The following is a 17137-nucleotide window of genomic DNA, read 5'->3' on the forward strand; positions in this document are numbered from 1 at the left end:
GCGCATTTTATCGCGTATTCTGTCGGCCGCTTGCACTACTATGAAAAAACTAGTACAGCATCTTCCTTTTTGCGGAAACAGAGATTTAAAAACTTCACTGATAAGGGAACTACATTCATTTTATCCCACAAATAGTGTGTGATGCTACATCCACGGTTCTTGACTGATTGCCTTGAAATAGGTATATATCGATGCAGATTTTCATGGTGACACTAAAACCGGATGCGGAACGAAATTGTATGAACTTTGAGCAAATTAGCGTTGTTTTATAGGTTTTTTAATGCTAAGATGCAGCCGATGCTACATCTTAGCGTCCAAATTATATTTCGAAAAATATATACAAATTAAAAGATATGGTATTGCTGTACATGAAAATCACATGCGGACAAAACGATTTTGATAATTACGCGATTTACACATATTTTATTAAAGCATATAAGTTAAAGCGGTTTATTTCAACTCTATTTCCGCTTAAGAAGTCTAATGATTTATTTCATCAACCCGATAACTTTCCTCAATGGGAATCCTTCTATGTGAATGTAGATAAAGCAAAATCCGCCCATTTTCTTCGGAGCTTCAAGAAAAATAAAAGAAGTACTCCTATAGAATTTTTCCAATATTTTCAACTCTAGAATGCATGTGACAACTATTATTCCAAACCAAAATTTGTTTTTTGTAACACAGATATGTGCTTATTTTGGCTATAATGTCCTAACTACTATCCCGATGATTATAACTTTGGTCTCATTTGATTCCCCTTGGAGTCTTTATTTAAAAACTGTTATTTTTTTGTAATTTTTGACGGTAAATGGACCTATATTTTCCAAAAAGTCGGATTACATTTAAGATTTTGTAAATTTTTTGTAAATTCCGCGAATGCTGAGTAATATTTTACAAATATTATGCAATCTACTTAATGACGTCACTTCCTGATAACTTTTTAGTGACAATTGTACTCAATAAAATAATTAGCATTTTTATAATAATTTTTTCTTAAAATTATTATGTAAAAGTAAAAAAATTTCAACGCCAAAGAGGGCAATGAAGGAGTAGAAGGTGTAGCCGGAAGATATGGGCTTGGTGACAGAAATGAAAGAGGAGACAGAAAGTGTATATACCCTTTCTAGCCTAAAGGCTGAGGGTATAGTTACGAAATCACATGAAATAACAATAATTCAAGGCGATTTCAACGCCAAAGTGGGCAATGAAGAAGTAGAAGGTGTAACCGGAAGATATGGGCTTGGTGACAGAAATGAAACAGGAGACAGATTAATACAATTCTGCCAAGAATTGAATATGACCATAACCAACACAATATTCCGATTACATCCCAGACGATTATACACATGGAAGTCACCTTTAGATAATGGAATAAATGTCGTAAGAAATTAAATAGATTGATCATTAACAATTTGATCATTAACAACAGATTTAGCACGAGTGTGACGAAATGTTCGACGTGCCCAGGAGCGGATGTAACGTCTGATCATAATCTCAGAAACGAAATTAAGGAAAAAATAAATAACACGCTTGAAAATATCGATACAAATGATGCAGACAATATATGGAGCAACGTGAAGGATGCAATATGTAATATAACCAAGAACTGCATTGGAAACCAAACAAGAAGAACCGAAGAGGAAGGGATGACCAACGAGATAATGGAACTTCGAGAGGAACGAAAAGAAAAATATGTATAAAAATGTTAATTACAAACGAACAGCAACCATTGCGTTGATAATGGAAAATACATATTTAATTATCGACCCTTTCTTATCTTTACTATTTTGGGCACGACATTTGTTTCATTATTTATGACTGACAATTGGTTATTTTTAAATATAGATTCTCAGAACACATGCATTGAAAAGAAATCTACCTAACTCCATTTACACAGAAAAAGAGTTTTCTACAAAATTCTCCATACTCCCCGCCTTAAAAGATCCTAATCTTTTAACAGATAGGGCAGGTCCGTCGTTGAACATTTTTTTGCTTTCTATTAATCTGACTCCATTTACATAAAATAGCTTAGATACAAAACTAAGCCATCTTCTGGTCTGGTGTATATATGTTATTTTTATACATCGTCTGCTCCGTCGGAAAAGGTCGTAAGTCCACTTTTTTTGGAAATCGCGTTTTTGTTACAGGATGAGAGTACAAGTCAAAACACGTCGTATGTTACAAAGAAAGTGGTAGTATGTCGCGTTTTTCTATATGTTTTGCCCTTGTCGGAAAAAGGTCGTAAGTCCACAAAACGTACAAATTTGAGTACGATAAGGTCGTAAGTCCACAGGAAAATGTATACTTTCAAAGAATACTACAGCTAATGTAGTTCAGATATAATGTTTAACGTCATCCATGGTTGGGGTACACAGTAAAGAACTAGCCTACACCTTTGGATGATAATCGGATTATATTTGGCGGAGCCTGTGGACCAAACTTTTGAACAAAAATGTGATAAATTCTATATTGCAACAAAAATTTACATTTGAAACTTATTTTCCCCTATAAGCGAACTGATTATGAAAGATGGACTTCTGGGCTTTTCATTGATACAAATTGGGATGCTGTATGTGTTCAAATACCTCATATATTAAAAAATTTGTAAAAAAAATCAAATTTTTTATTGTTTTTATAGTCGTATATCTTACTTAACTTTATCAACGGGTAATTCGTGGTTTCTCTAGGGACATTTATTCATATAACGAGATTAGTTTATATTCTGAATTCAATAAATACCTTCTAACGGACGGTTAAGTGCAATGTTTATATTATTAAATGATTCTAAAATAGTAATTGATTGAAATGTTATTAAACTAAGAAGACATCAGGAAGGCATTACATGCTGAAGATTCTACATGGTTTGCAGACAAAAGCAAAAGATGCAGGGAGTTGGGGCAGAAATACTTGGGAAGACAAAAAAGAACACTATTTGGGATTACAATGTAGCTAAGAAACCACGTACATTAACGGAATTAATCATGGAATTTAACTGAAGGAAAAGGTCATAAGGCAAAAATACAAGGTCGTAAGTACAACATGTCATGTTTTATATTAAATATTAGCCGAACCGGTCCACATTGCTGGTCCTTGGAACAATTTATGCCTTTTCTTATGTCAATTATATTTTTTTGCATCGCAAATTAGTTGGGATATGCAAGTGACTATCAATAACAAGTAAGAACGTCGTTAAATTGTTATACCCTCCACCATGAGTTGTATTAAATTTTACTTCAATTAGTTTCCTTTCGTTTATGAAGTAGACTAAATACCAAATTTCAGCAATATCGGTAAAACAATGTGGCTAAGCGTCAAAATACCGAAATTCGGGAGGCACCGTTTTATGGGGCTATATGAAGGCGTGGACCTACATATATAGACAAATTTATGGGAGAAAGTTTTATACCCCAAACGAAGAATAAATACCAAATTTCAGCCATTTCGGAGGAATATTGAGGCCACACCTTCAAAATACGGGAAATCGGGAGGTACCTTTCTATGGGGGCTATATGAAGGCGTCTATACCAAACATCCTAGAAGTAATAGAAACTTCTATTCCAAATCACGAAGATCTATCTTAAAAATTGCGAGCTGTATCTTAATTTCAAAAGACGGACAGACGGTCATCGTTATACCGACGTAGAATTTTACTCTGATCAAGAATATATATAATTTATAGTCTCCGCTGAATATATCGATATGCTACAAACTGAATGAAAAATTTAATTATACCCTCCATATTATGGTGGAGGGTATAAAAATCTTCACAAATGTTGGTGTCGATATGCAATTTTAACATACCGCCAAATAACTGATGACTTGAGGCATGCCGTCTGTGCCCACCTTCTTATAATGTATATTATATACCTGATGAAACTATAGCTATCGATATGTTGCCTTCTAATCTAAAAAAAAAAAATAGTTTGTAAGTTTTTTATATATAGCGCATTTAAAAAGTAGGGCTCAGGTGTAACCCGCCCCCTCCGAAATTCAAAAAAATATAAAGCCTATTTTCACCTCGGTTGTTCCTTGTACATTCTCTGAAATTTTCAAAAAATCGGTTCAGCAGTTTTTGAGTCTATGCGGAACATACAAACATTCACACAAAAGTTTTGGTCCATTAAACCCGCTAATAATTATCTCATCACCATGTTAAATTGCAAGCTTATTCTCTGTCTTAAACTCAAATCATTCTTAAAATGACGCTCCGATCGGAATATTACTGCGATTTACAGGACAGCTACAAAGTCGGGAAAAAATTGTGGATTTGGTCAAATATTTTACAAATATTTTATTTTAAAAACGTCCGTAAATTGTAGGAAAAGGTCGTAAGTCCCTACAAAAATACAAAACTGTACAAGGAAAAGGACGTAAGTCCAAATACATCCAATTATCTCCCAAACTCGACGGAATTTTTTTCAAACAAAGTACAGGTATTGAAGCGGTATAAATAAACCTCCTGAAAAATTTATTGAGAGGGACTTACGACCTTTTCCGACGGAGCAGACGATATGTTATTTTTTACAAAATAGGAATATTATCATAATTAAAACATACTATAATATTTCTGAAGGCATTATTTAGTTTCTAAATTAATAATTAAAAATATAAAAAATGATAACGACTTAATTCTAGGTAATGGCACCCAACACCTTCAGCAACCAGCTAGGATGAGGACTTCTTTTTCCCCGATGAAATACGTGGTATATCGATTTTCTTCGTAAAGGATACTTCTCGTCACTAAAACTTTCTTCATTAATTATAAGATGACTTGACACATAACGTATAATTGTATGCTTGACACGATCTGCACCAACAACTTCTTCATTGGCATTAAACAACATTGTCCTTAGGTTTTCTCCACTTTTCCATTTTCGTGGCTTCATCATTATTTTTGTTGCTGGTTCATGTGTTGCATTCGCTACATACCAATGAGACACAGGAGCTCCACCATCGCACAGTGGTAGATTTGAAATATTTAGGCGGCCAAAAATATTTTTGGACGTTAATGGCTTCGAATGACAATATTTTAAAAAGATATGTAATTATTTAACAAAATAAATAAGAAAAACATATATTTCATAATAAAAACATATTTTATTTTCATAAATCATAAATAAATAAAAATTATAAATAAATTAAATTGTCTTATTAAATGATGTTTCTATCTCGACTTCTTCGTGCTCAATACATGATTGTGTGTGGAGTTCGGCAGGTTCTAATAGTTCTATATCTTCACTGGAAAACATCTTGTGTGAAGTTTTCTTTAACGATCTTTCACTACTTATGAGTGGATCTGATGTAAGAAGCAATCTTTGATAAATATCACGGTTGCATTCTTCCCTTGAAAATTTTCTTGAAAAATTCTGTCTGTATGACCGAAAATGTTTATTTCGAGCTTCTGCAGCCTCCTCCGACAATTGGCAGCAGTGCATTATCTATGATGGTCGCCCCATGTAATAGTAATTTATGCATTGTTGGAGTCATGGGATGCCAGTCGTATAATTCCACATACATTTGCGCGGTGTTGAACGCATATTCTTCGAATTTTGTTGTATTTATTTTGTGTCCACTTGAAATCGCCTCTAATAAGATTTTAAATCTATGTATTAATTCGTGGTTAATGCCTGTTATGTCCGCCGCTAATTCTGTGTTTTCAAAAAATCTCCTACTCGTATTGCCATCATTGGTATTACCAAAATTGGCTTTAGGCATGTCCACCAACAGCCCAGTGTCTAAGTGGAATCTTTCTTGAATTTCTTTTTTCATTTCTTCTTCTAATGCTTTCTCTTCTTGGGTCCTTTTCTTTCCATATTCCTTCACGGGCAATTTATATTCCAAATGCAGAAGGCTTTCAAAAATACGTATTTTTGCGTGCAATACCGAAATTCCAAACTCAAGAACATCGGTGGGTAGCATTCTTGTTTTGCTTTCAACAAAAGGTCGTAACAAGGGTAATGCTTTGGGTTAGTTGCCCTTATTATTTCATATTGTCGTCTTGTTAGATCAGCTCCTACGAAAATTTTGAGTGCTTGGAACGGGGTCAAAGGAGCAATTGTTTCATTGGTCTTGGAATAAGCTTTTTTATATTTACTAGCCTTTGTTGGTGATTTTTCTATTTCTTTGAGCAATTTTAAGGCAGTTCTTTTTCCATGCGTTTGCAATACGACTTGTGCGGCATGTATAATCATTTCATCATCAACATTTGATCGAATTTCCTCAGTTTTTCTTCTCTTGCTTCGTTCACTCGAATCCGAAAATGATTTACTCGGACGACCTGGTTGATTAAGCGAATGCACTGGTATTTCAAAAGTGCCTTCCAGCCACTTCTGTTTGTTTTTCATAAAAACTTCTTCAAATTTATGAGCTTTTAGCCATCTCCGTTTAAATTCGTGTTTGATGTAGGAAAATTTATGCTTAAGGTTCTTTTTTCTTTTCACAGTATCTCCGCAAGACAATAGCAAGTGGTTTTCTAAAAACTCCAATTTCTCATCCAAACTTGGTAAATTTTGTAGTTGCATTTGCTCAAACAGACATTTACGGGTCACTAGTTTCACCCCCGAAGAACTAGGTATCTCCATAGTTAAAAAAAAAAAACATAAAATAAATAAAATGTTTTTTTTTTTTTAATTTTTTAACTAACTTTGAACTGCTGTATTTAAGGAATAGGCGGGATTCGGCAACTTTTGTTTTTTTTTTATAGAAAAGCTGAATGTCTAACGTATTTAATAAACAAAAAAATATGACCCGGACGAATCCTGATCCATAACAAAATTGCTTTTGAAATTAAAAAAATTAAATTTTTTTCTGTGAAAAAGAGGTTATGTTCAACTACCGAAAAATATAACGAAAGTTAAAAATAAAAGATAAAACTATTATTTATTTAATAGAAGCTTACTTGAGCTATATGAATCACTATCACTTTCACTTCACTACACAATTTAAAATAAAAATATATGCGTATTGCGAAATTTGATATAATTTGGGCGCCCAAATAAAAATACGTATCAAGTCAACGATCAAATTGCGTCTAACTGCACGGAAGCGGTGACGTATGGTTTAGAAATAAAGGTGGGGGGTAATTCGCGGAAGTGTTTACTATACCTAGAATTCAATATTTTGCGCCTAGCTAGTATTTAGAATTTTGGACTTTTGACCGCTTAATTACTCAATATCTACCTATGTGCATCGCTTTCTAGTGAGCGAATTTTACATTTAACACGCCTGCCGTCGATTTACACTTCATTGGTACCTTTATTGGCCACCTTCAAAAATTTTGCCTTCGCTTGACCTTCAGAAATGCCGATGTTTCTCGTACGATGTAGTTTCTCGTACGCAGCAACTTCGAAATAAAATGAATCCTTGATATTCATTAAATCTTGATATTCGTGCAGTTATTGTGCCATTTCATCACGGCATCGTTGTAATTCAGCTTTCACTTTGGTAATATCAGAAGCATGACGTCTTCATTCATTGGCGAGCAATTTTTGCAAGTCACAATATCGGGAATTTAATGCAGCATTTGTAGATTCCAATTCTCGAATGTAACTATTCAAGCCATCAATACGTGTACGAGTGGCACGTAATTCTTCAATAGCACTTGAAGCCGCAACGGACTCACTATTGGCTACTACTTGAAGATCCTTCATCTTTTGCTTGTACATCATTCCAATGTCATCACGAATAGCACGCATTTGTCCTTCGTGTTGTTCACGCAACTCTCGTAAAGACTGCTGCCAATTGTCCTCGTATTGTTTAGAAAGGCGACCATCCATCTCACTTATTTCAACTTGGCATCGAGAGCGTAGTTCATGCATTTCTTGTAAATGATTTTGCTCCTTGTGCGTAAGTTCTTCACGCAGACTCTGAATGTTGTGTTGTAGGTACTCCAACTCTTTTCTCAAACGGCCTTTTTACGATCAGTATCAGCTGCTTGATATTTTACTCTAAGGTCAGCAGCACGTGACTCATACATACGAGCCTTCTCCTCAGCAATTTGCCAGTCCTTGGTTTTTTGCTCCAAATTGGAATTTAACATTTTATTTTCTTCGTGTAGTTGGTTTACTTTAATGTCCAACTTTCGCGAAACTTTAGCGCGTACGTTTTCAATTTCAGTTTCCGTATTTTCCTCAACAACTTTCTGTTTAATCCCTATACTAACTGAACCATTTACTATCTTCTTGCCTACATGTTATCAGGACTAACACAATCTTGTTTTCCCATAATGTCTGAATACCTGGGAACACATTTCCCATTGATTTTTTCATAATCTTTTACTTTCATCTCTTCAGGTGCTACTCTAGAAAATTTCCCACCTCGCTCTATTTGATAATATGTTTTTAAAAAATTTAAATATTCTATTCCTCTTTAGGAAACTCCCTCAAATATTCCATCAATATTAACGATGCAGTATTGTATCTTTCTTTGATATATTCTACCTTTGGAGACTCATTTCTTATCTCAGTCTCCAGATCATTTAAAATATACTCAAAAAAACACCTGAGGCAAATATGATATGCATTTCATACGGAAATTTTCCCATATCGCGGAGCTCCCTATCTTTGTCTAAAAAATCCCTTCTTGCTTCCGTGAAGGAACTAACAGTTTTTCCCTTGTTTCGCTGGCTACACTAGTTTGAGCAATTTTGCTCATTTCTAAATAAATTAACACTATATACTCGTCCAACGTCCTTTGATGTTGATTGAATTCTTCGAAGTTCATTTTCGCGAGCTATATTTTTTTACTTTTTCTACTCGCGAGTGAAATTCGAGCGGGAGTACTCGTTCCAGTAGAAAAAATAAAACTAGTATATTCTGTTTTTACTCGTCACTCGCGAAGCATATTTCAGACTTGCTCGTTTTTACTCGCGAGTGAAAAGTGTTTGCGTGTACGAGTACTTGAAGAGTACGAGTTTTGCAAGAAAAAAACGAGTGGGAGTGAAAATGCTCGAAATAGAGTACAAGTTTACTCGAAGAATAAAATCGAGTAAAAATGAATTGATATATTTGATTGGAAAAATTTTTGTATAGTGTTGCTGGGAAGTTTATGGGGGTCAACTTGCACCACCCCCCCTTCAACTTACATCCACCCCCACCCCCTCAACTTGCCCCTCTTCACTGTCCAACATGATAAACTGATTAGCATACTGAGAGATATTGGAATAGAAGAAAAGGAAATCAGATGTATATAGGATAAAATTAAACTATAAACAAGTGAGCAAAGGCTATAGACGGGACGGGGCCGACAATGTAATACCCTACACCACTACCTCTGTGCATAATCTTTTCAGTGCTAAACATTTATTTTAAATTGCGACATATAACGTAATTACAATAAAAGATGGAAAATTGGATGCATTACGGGCTATTGTGATATCTCCCTTGTTTGACCACCTTCACCATCCTACTTTGCATCCATGTAATGGCGATATTTTCTTCTTACATTCATAGGAATACCCTACTAGAAGCCGAGATATTCGCAAAAGAATACAACATTGAATTTTTTGTCCATTCCGGCCCCTGCATATTATCCGACCATCACCAATATTCTTCTTCCCCTGTGGCACTAGCATCTACTCCCAAAATTTCGGGACGATGCTATCAAAATTTCGAACTATAGCGTGATTAAAAATTGGAATTCATTACCGACTTTTCCAAAATCTTTTGACCACATACATATGCCAACCTTGTTTGCATCAATGTAAAGGAGAACTTTTCTTCTTCCATTGACGAGCTTTCCTTTTGGGATACCCAACTGGAAGCGGATATATTCGCATATGAATAAAACTATGAATTTTCTCGATATAAGTTGTTTCCCACTCCGACCCCTGAAAATTACCCGAGCATCACCAAAATCAATAGGCTTCTTCCTCTGTGAGACTCCCATCAACGTCCGATCAAAATTCGGAATTTAGCGTGATTACATAAAACTGAAAAATGGGATGTATTACCGACTATTGCGATATCTCCGTTATCTGGGCACCTACGTCAACCTACTTCGCATAGTTGTAAATATGGAATTTTTACTTTCTTGGTCAGGCTTTGTCTTTGGAAAGTCCCCGACCAAAGCTGTGATATTCGTCATTAAAACCGCAAAAATGAAAGTTGGGATTTATTTGCGACTACTGTGATACCTTCATTGTTTGATCACCTACGACAACCTACTTTACATCGTTAGAAAGGTGATATTTTCTACTTTCATTGTTAGGGCTTGCTTATGGTATACCCCTTATAGAAGCTGAGATATTCGCTTTGGAACTATGACTTTTTCTCCAAATAAGTTTTTTGCCCAATCCGACCCCTAAATATAATCCGTGCATCACCAAAATCGACTCAGCTCGTCGAGACGATCATTTTGGTATATATCAAACTTTTTGGCTAAAACCAACTTATAACACCCTCCCCACATAGTGGTGTCAGTAGGAGAGATTTGAGTCTTGAACCAACGCAACTTATAAATAACGAGAGATTAGAACGAGTAAAAAGCTTTATTTACCTGGGTGTTTTAATAAACGACAAATGGAGTTCGTCAAACGAAATCAAACGTCGCACATTGGGGTAAAATGCATAAAAACGGAGATTAATTCAGGGAATCATTTGGGGTTCAAAGCTTTGTATTTTTCGAATCTCGGTGACACATTAATCTCAAAAAACAATTTCTAAGCACGAAACATGTGTAGATGTTTTGCTCGAAGCATCAAATACGACGCGAATACGAAAGCCAGTCTACGGCAGACAGGACCGCAGTTGTGGGAGCGGACGACCTTCACGGGATCCTCAGAACTATTCATGACAGTTTAGAGAGGCAAAGTAGGAAACTCCTCGACCAGCTAGATAGGCTTGTACCGGATGAGCATTGTGAGGACACACTCCCGGAGGAATTGTTACACAATCTAACCCTGACTGATGATGAGCTGGACACCACGGTGATCCCGGCGAAGTCTACACAGGAAGGTTGTTGTGACTCTGACAAAGGGAGTGCGAACCCTAATACCCAACCGGATGCAGGTCCGATTCCGACTGGTCCTGTGTCGGCACCTGCCGACAATAGGCTTCAACGGCAGACTGCAACAGAAATGATGTCCGACGACGGGGAATCTAACGAGACCCCGACAACGGGCAGCGACTCGAAAGTTGCATCTGCACGTGAAGCATCGGATGCGAGGCACTACAAACGTGCTGTATCCTATCTTCGCAAGTTCGTAGGGAGAGATGCGAACTTGCATTCGGCGAGGGAGGTCCACCTCATCAGGGGTAAGCTGAAATTCATAAGAAAGTACGAGAGAACTTACCCGCATGAATTTCATCGCGAGCTCCAGGTGGAACGGATCTTCCTTCCGGATAAAGTAGTGGAGCCGGCTAAGCCTACTGCCTCTGGCAAATGTGCTACGCCGAAACCTATTCAGAAGCTTAACCCGAACCGACAGGTAAAGGAAAAGGCTATTGAGTGCACCCCGAAACCTACAGGCATCCCTAGTGATGACCGACCGGTGAAGGACTCTGCCTCAAAGCCCGATTCTGCTCCGAAAGGCAAGGGTGAAGCGGCTGGAAATGCTGGTCTCAATAGGAAGATGGTTAGATCAGCTAAGGAAACATCGTCTTCTGGAGGAACGAACAATGCCCCGCAGAATAAATCTGTGAAGCGCGTTCGTTCCTCCGAGGGTCCACAGCCCTCACCAAAGAAGACGATGACTTCTCAGCTGGTTGAACCATCAACCTCGTATGCGGCGGCTGTTGAGCGTACTACCAAGGGGAAGCAACCGAGTACAGAGAAGGCATCCACCTCCTCTGGAAAAGTTAACCCCAAGGCGCGCGGTCAAGGACGCAAGAAGCCATACAGTAGACCAGTTACAGTGGCAGATGATAAAGATCTTCATTTGGCAATCATCGACAGAGCTGACCCGAACGGTAGAATCAGCGACAGTCACTGGTTGCTTTTTTAAATTGGTTTTCTTTCTGCCATAGTTTCTGGACCGGAAGATCAGGAGGAACGACAATTTGGCAGCGCCTTCTTGCGGAAGGGTGTCAAAGTTATTAATTGTCTGAACAAGAAGTCACGAGACTTTCTTGTTCGGACAGTTGAGGGCTTTGGCGCTCTGTGGGAAGGAGCTGATCTCGCGGCGTTCCCCCCTAACTGATATTCCATCCAGAAAGGTTCTTTCAGCGTGGATTCCTCCACCTACTGTGGATAAGGAGCTCCTGCTGAAGATGCTTAGATTGTAAAATCCCAACCTCACTACATCGGGCTGGACTGTAATAAGTCTAGCACCCTGTAACGAGGATGGTGGTTTGGTTGCAAGAGTGGCGGTAGACCCCCTGGGGAGTTATATCTTAGAGAACGGGAGGGAAAACTGAATTTCGGTTCAGGATGGGTTCGGTTTCGACTGAGTCCACCCCACGAAACTCAGTAAGAGTAGGGAAGCGGCAAAGGCTGCGCATTTTGCAGATCAATCTGCATCATTGCAAAGCCGCCGCCGCTGGACTACTTTTGTCCCTCACGACCTCTGAAGTAGACATTGTCTTAGTCCAGGAGCCTTATATCTATAAAAATAAGGTTTTTTTTTTTTTTTTGTATATTATTGTTGACCTTTGATCTGTAGTTTATTCTTCTGCTTATTTGGCTTGAGGTCAGTAAAATTGAAAGGACATGAATTTCTGTTTTTCAATTTTGTTTTTTATTACCAATATTTCGACTATCTTCGATAGTCATCATCAGGGATTTGTGTTACTTAAAAAAGAACAAAACATTTCGTTACATAAATATATAAAACAATAATATAACAATTTTTACATTGGATTATAAAACTTTCTTATAGGTAACCGCGAGTTCCATCCTCTCCTCTTGACAAAAAATTTCCAACAAATGCTTTTTGTGTTTTTCAATTATGTTCCTATAAATTTGAGCGCAATTTTCTGTATCGGTTTTATAATTCATTCGGTTTTCTGTAGGGACATTTACAATATGTAGCATTTCCAAAAAGTATCTTCTTTTGTAATTGTTTTCTTGTGCTAAAATAGCTACATTTTTGAAGTTTGGTGTGTGTCCTTCTTTCGAACAATGAGCTGCGAGGGCAGTTTTTTTGCTCCAATGGCTTATTTTTGGCTTTTTGGTCCGATTTGTGGGCGCTGAGTCTGGTCTTAAGTTTTGATTTTGTTGTGCCAACATATGTCTTCTGACATATGTTGGACCCGTCACCATTGCATTTAATCTCATATACCACATTAGATTTATCTTCATGTGGTATTTTTGATTTTGTTCTGCTAAAAAAGTTGTTGTTAGTGTTGCTACTTTTAAAGGCCAGTTGGTATTTTTCTTTATTATAGATATTAGAAGCGGCGAATCTTTCGGAAAATCCTGGAATGTACGTCGATCTTTTGTATGTGTTTTCAACCTTTGTTGATGACTATCGAAGATAGTCGAAATATTGGTAATAAAAAACAAAATTGAAAAACAGAAATTCATGTCCTTTCAATTTTACTGACCTCAAGCCAAATAAGCAGAAGAATAAACTACAGATCAAAGGTCAACAATAATATACAAAAATAAAATCACGGAAGGCACGCCGGAAAAAAAGCAACAGGATCAACATGCATTTATATAAAAATATAAAACAAAAGTATGACGAGGAAACAAAAAACATCCTTAAACAATATTCAAAAACTAACAGGCGAGCAGCATGCATAAAATCAACAGCAACATTCCTCATAAAGTGCAGAGAAACAGGTATAATCCCGAACTTTATTTCCAATACAACGAAAAATATAGACAACATATTTAAAGTGAACAACTCAATACCACAAAATGTACAAAGATCATTAGATACACTCCTTTATAATTTTCATACAAAGATACTCAAACTTTTAATACAACAAAAACACAAACAGAGCAACATCACAAGAGATATTCTCAATAACACAAAATATCGTCTCACTGAGATATTAGAAAGAGACGATCTAACATTGTTGTTGGAAAGTGAAAATGCCATCCTCCAATCACAAACCACAAAACAAAAAGCCACACACATAAAGAAGCTAAACGCACTCAAACAACAACAACACTGTCAACTCGATTTGCAGTATAACAAGGAATGGTTCGTAAACAAAACCCACACTGACGTCCCCAACAATATCCAGTGGTTGCTTTCTCTTGGGCCAAAGTTCTCTCTGCCAACAACAAAAACAACGTTCCATTTGTTCAACGTTATAGCAGAGGGAGAAGATTGTATCCAAACGTTGGAGAACAGAGAACAACAAGAGAATGCAAGAATAAACCTCATTACTCTTATAAATGAACACACGCGAAATATAGCATTGGGAAAAAGAGATCGCTTTATATTAAGTACAGTGGGCCAAACTGCAAAGGTCCTACAACAGAATAAGGACATTTTGGTACTTAATGCCGACAAAGGTGGAAAAACAGTAGTCTTGTCAAAAGTCGACTACGAAAACAAGATGAATGAAATATTAAATGACATGTGCACGTATAAACGGTTGAGGAAAGATCCTACATTCGGGCTACAAGAAAAGAACAATAAATTAGTCATGAAACTGTTTAATCTAAAAATAATAAACGAGGGGGAGAAAAACAAGTTAATAAGCTGAACTTCATTACCGCCGAAAATATATGGACTTCCCAAAACCCACAAAGATGGAACTCCTTTGCGTCCGATTTGTTTATTTATAAATTCCCCTACCTACGAACTATCAAGGTACATGGCAAACATCCTAAAGGAACGGCTGATTCACAATATAATATCAAAGACGCTGTAGAATTTAAATCGAGAATTAACAGGCAACATATTGAAGACGACGAGATGCTGATATCGTTTGATGTTGTTTCTCTATTCCCAAGTGTCCCTGTTAACTTGGCTATCAACATCATTAAGGAAAATTGGACAATCATCAAGGAACACACCGACATTCCAATGGACTTATTCATCGAAATGCTGGCAATGTGCATAAAGGACGCAAGGTATTTTCAATATAAGGACAAGGTATTCGAACAGTTAAAGGGAATGCCAATGGGGTCGCCAATCTCGCCAATCATCGCAGATATCGTAATGGAAAAACTCCTTGACGAAACCATGATAAAACTGACGCTGAAACCTAGGATATTAACAAAATATGTAGACGACATATTTTGTATTATAAAGAAAACCGAAGTTGAAACAACACTTCAAACTTTAAATATGTACAATAAACAGTTGCGTTTCACAATGGAATCTGAAAACGACAACCGATTACCATAGCTCGATTCCATTATATATAGGCAAAATAATCTGCTGTTATTGGATTGGTACCAAAAACCTACGGCCTCGGGCAGAATTATTAATTATTACTCTAAACACCCCCGCAGAATAAAAATTAATACGGCAACAAATTTCATCCACAGAGTAATGAACATAAGTGACAGTAAATTTCATACCAAAAACAAAATGAAAATAAAAACAGCTTTAAAAATGAATGATTTCCCTACAAAATTAATAAATGACTTGATAAAACATGTGGAGAACAAACATACAGATAAAAACACAACAAAGGTTGAAAAAACATACAAAAGATCGACGTACATTCCAGGATTTTCCGAAAGATTCGCCGCTTCTAATATCTACATATAATAAAGAAAAATACCAACTGGCCTTTAAAAGTAGCAACACTAACAACAACTTTTTTAGCAGAACAAAATCAAAAATACCACATGAAGATAAATCTAATGTGGTATATGAGATTAAATGCAATGGTGACGGGCACAACAAAATCAAAACTTAAGACCAGACTCAGCGCCCACAAATCGGACCAAAAAGCCAAAAATAAGCCATTGGAGCAAAAAACTGCCCTCGCAGCTCATTGTTCGAAAGAAGGACACACACCAAACTTCAAAAATGTAGCTATTTTAGCACAAGAAAACAATTATAAAAGAAGATACTTTATGGAAATGCTACATATTGTAAATGTCCCTACAGAAAACCGAATGAATTATAAAACCGATACAGAAAATTGCGCTCAAATTTATAGGAACATAATTGAAAAACACAAAAAGCATTAGTTGGAAATTCTTTGTCAAGAGGAGAGGATGGAACTCGCGGTTACCTATAAGAAAGTTTTATAATCCAATGTAAAAATTGTTATATTATTGTTTTATATATTTATGTAACGAAATGTTTTGTTCTTTTTTAAGTAACACAAATCCCTGATGATGACTATCGAAGATAGTCGAAATATTGGTAATAAAAAACAAAATTGAAAAACAGAAATTCATGTCCTTTCAATTTTACTGACCTCAAGCCAAATAAGCAGAAGAATAAATAAGGTTTCTGGACTAAGCAATGCCAATTTCGAAATCTTCGCCGCGTCCGAGGGGGACAAGGTGAGGACTTGTATAGTAGGTAAAAAGAGCTTAAATCTAATCTTTTTTTCTAATTACAGCAACGGTGACATGTGCACGGTTAGGCTGGAGCATGGTACGGGGATGGCCACACTGCTGTCATCCGAATACATGCCTTTTGAGGCCCCAGACCCACCAAACTTGGATGTCCGACGGTTGCTCGACGACATGATGGGTACCTGTAACGTGATCCTGGGATGCGACGCAAACGCTCACCATTTCCAAAGGGGCAGCAAGGACACCAACAAAAGGGGTGAGTCTATATACGACTTTATTTTATCATATAATTTGCGAATATGTAACAGGGGTAATGATCCAACTTTTTAAATTAGGGATAGGGAGGAGGTCATCGACCTAACCCTCTCTAATCTAGATGACTCCGTCCTATGTAATTGGAGGGTATCTAATGAATGTTCCTTCTCGGATCATATGAAGATATTCTTTGATGTCATTTTGGACGGGGGTCGCCAAATGCCTTATAGGAACCCGCGAAGAACAAACTGGGATAAGTACACGGAACTAACGAGTTCTCAACTGGCTCTTAACATTAATGTGGAAACAGCTGAGGATCTTAATGGGACCGTAAAAAATCTTACAGACGTTCTTCTCCGTTGCCATAAGGAATCCTGTCCACTAACCTATCCTGGGAAGGAATCTCAGCCAGTGTGGTGGAACAAGGAACTTGGCGAGCTTAGAAAAACTACCAGGCGACTGTATAACAGGGCTCATGAGCCTAAACTCGACATTGATTGGG

The sequence above is a fragment of the Musca autumnalis genome, unplaced genomic scaffold, assembly GCF_047663935.1.
Source record: "Musca autumnalis isolate F117 unplaced genomic scaffold, ASM4766393v1 scaffold_2, whole genome shotgun sequence".
NCBI lineage: Eukaryota > Metazoa > Arthropoda > Insecta > Diptera > Muscidae > Musca > Musca autumnalis.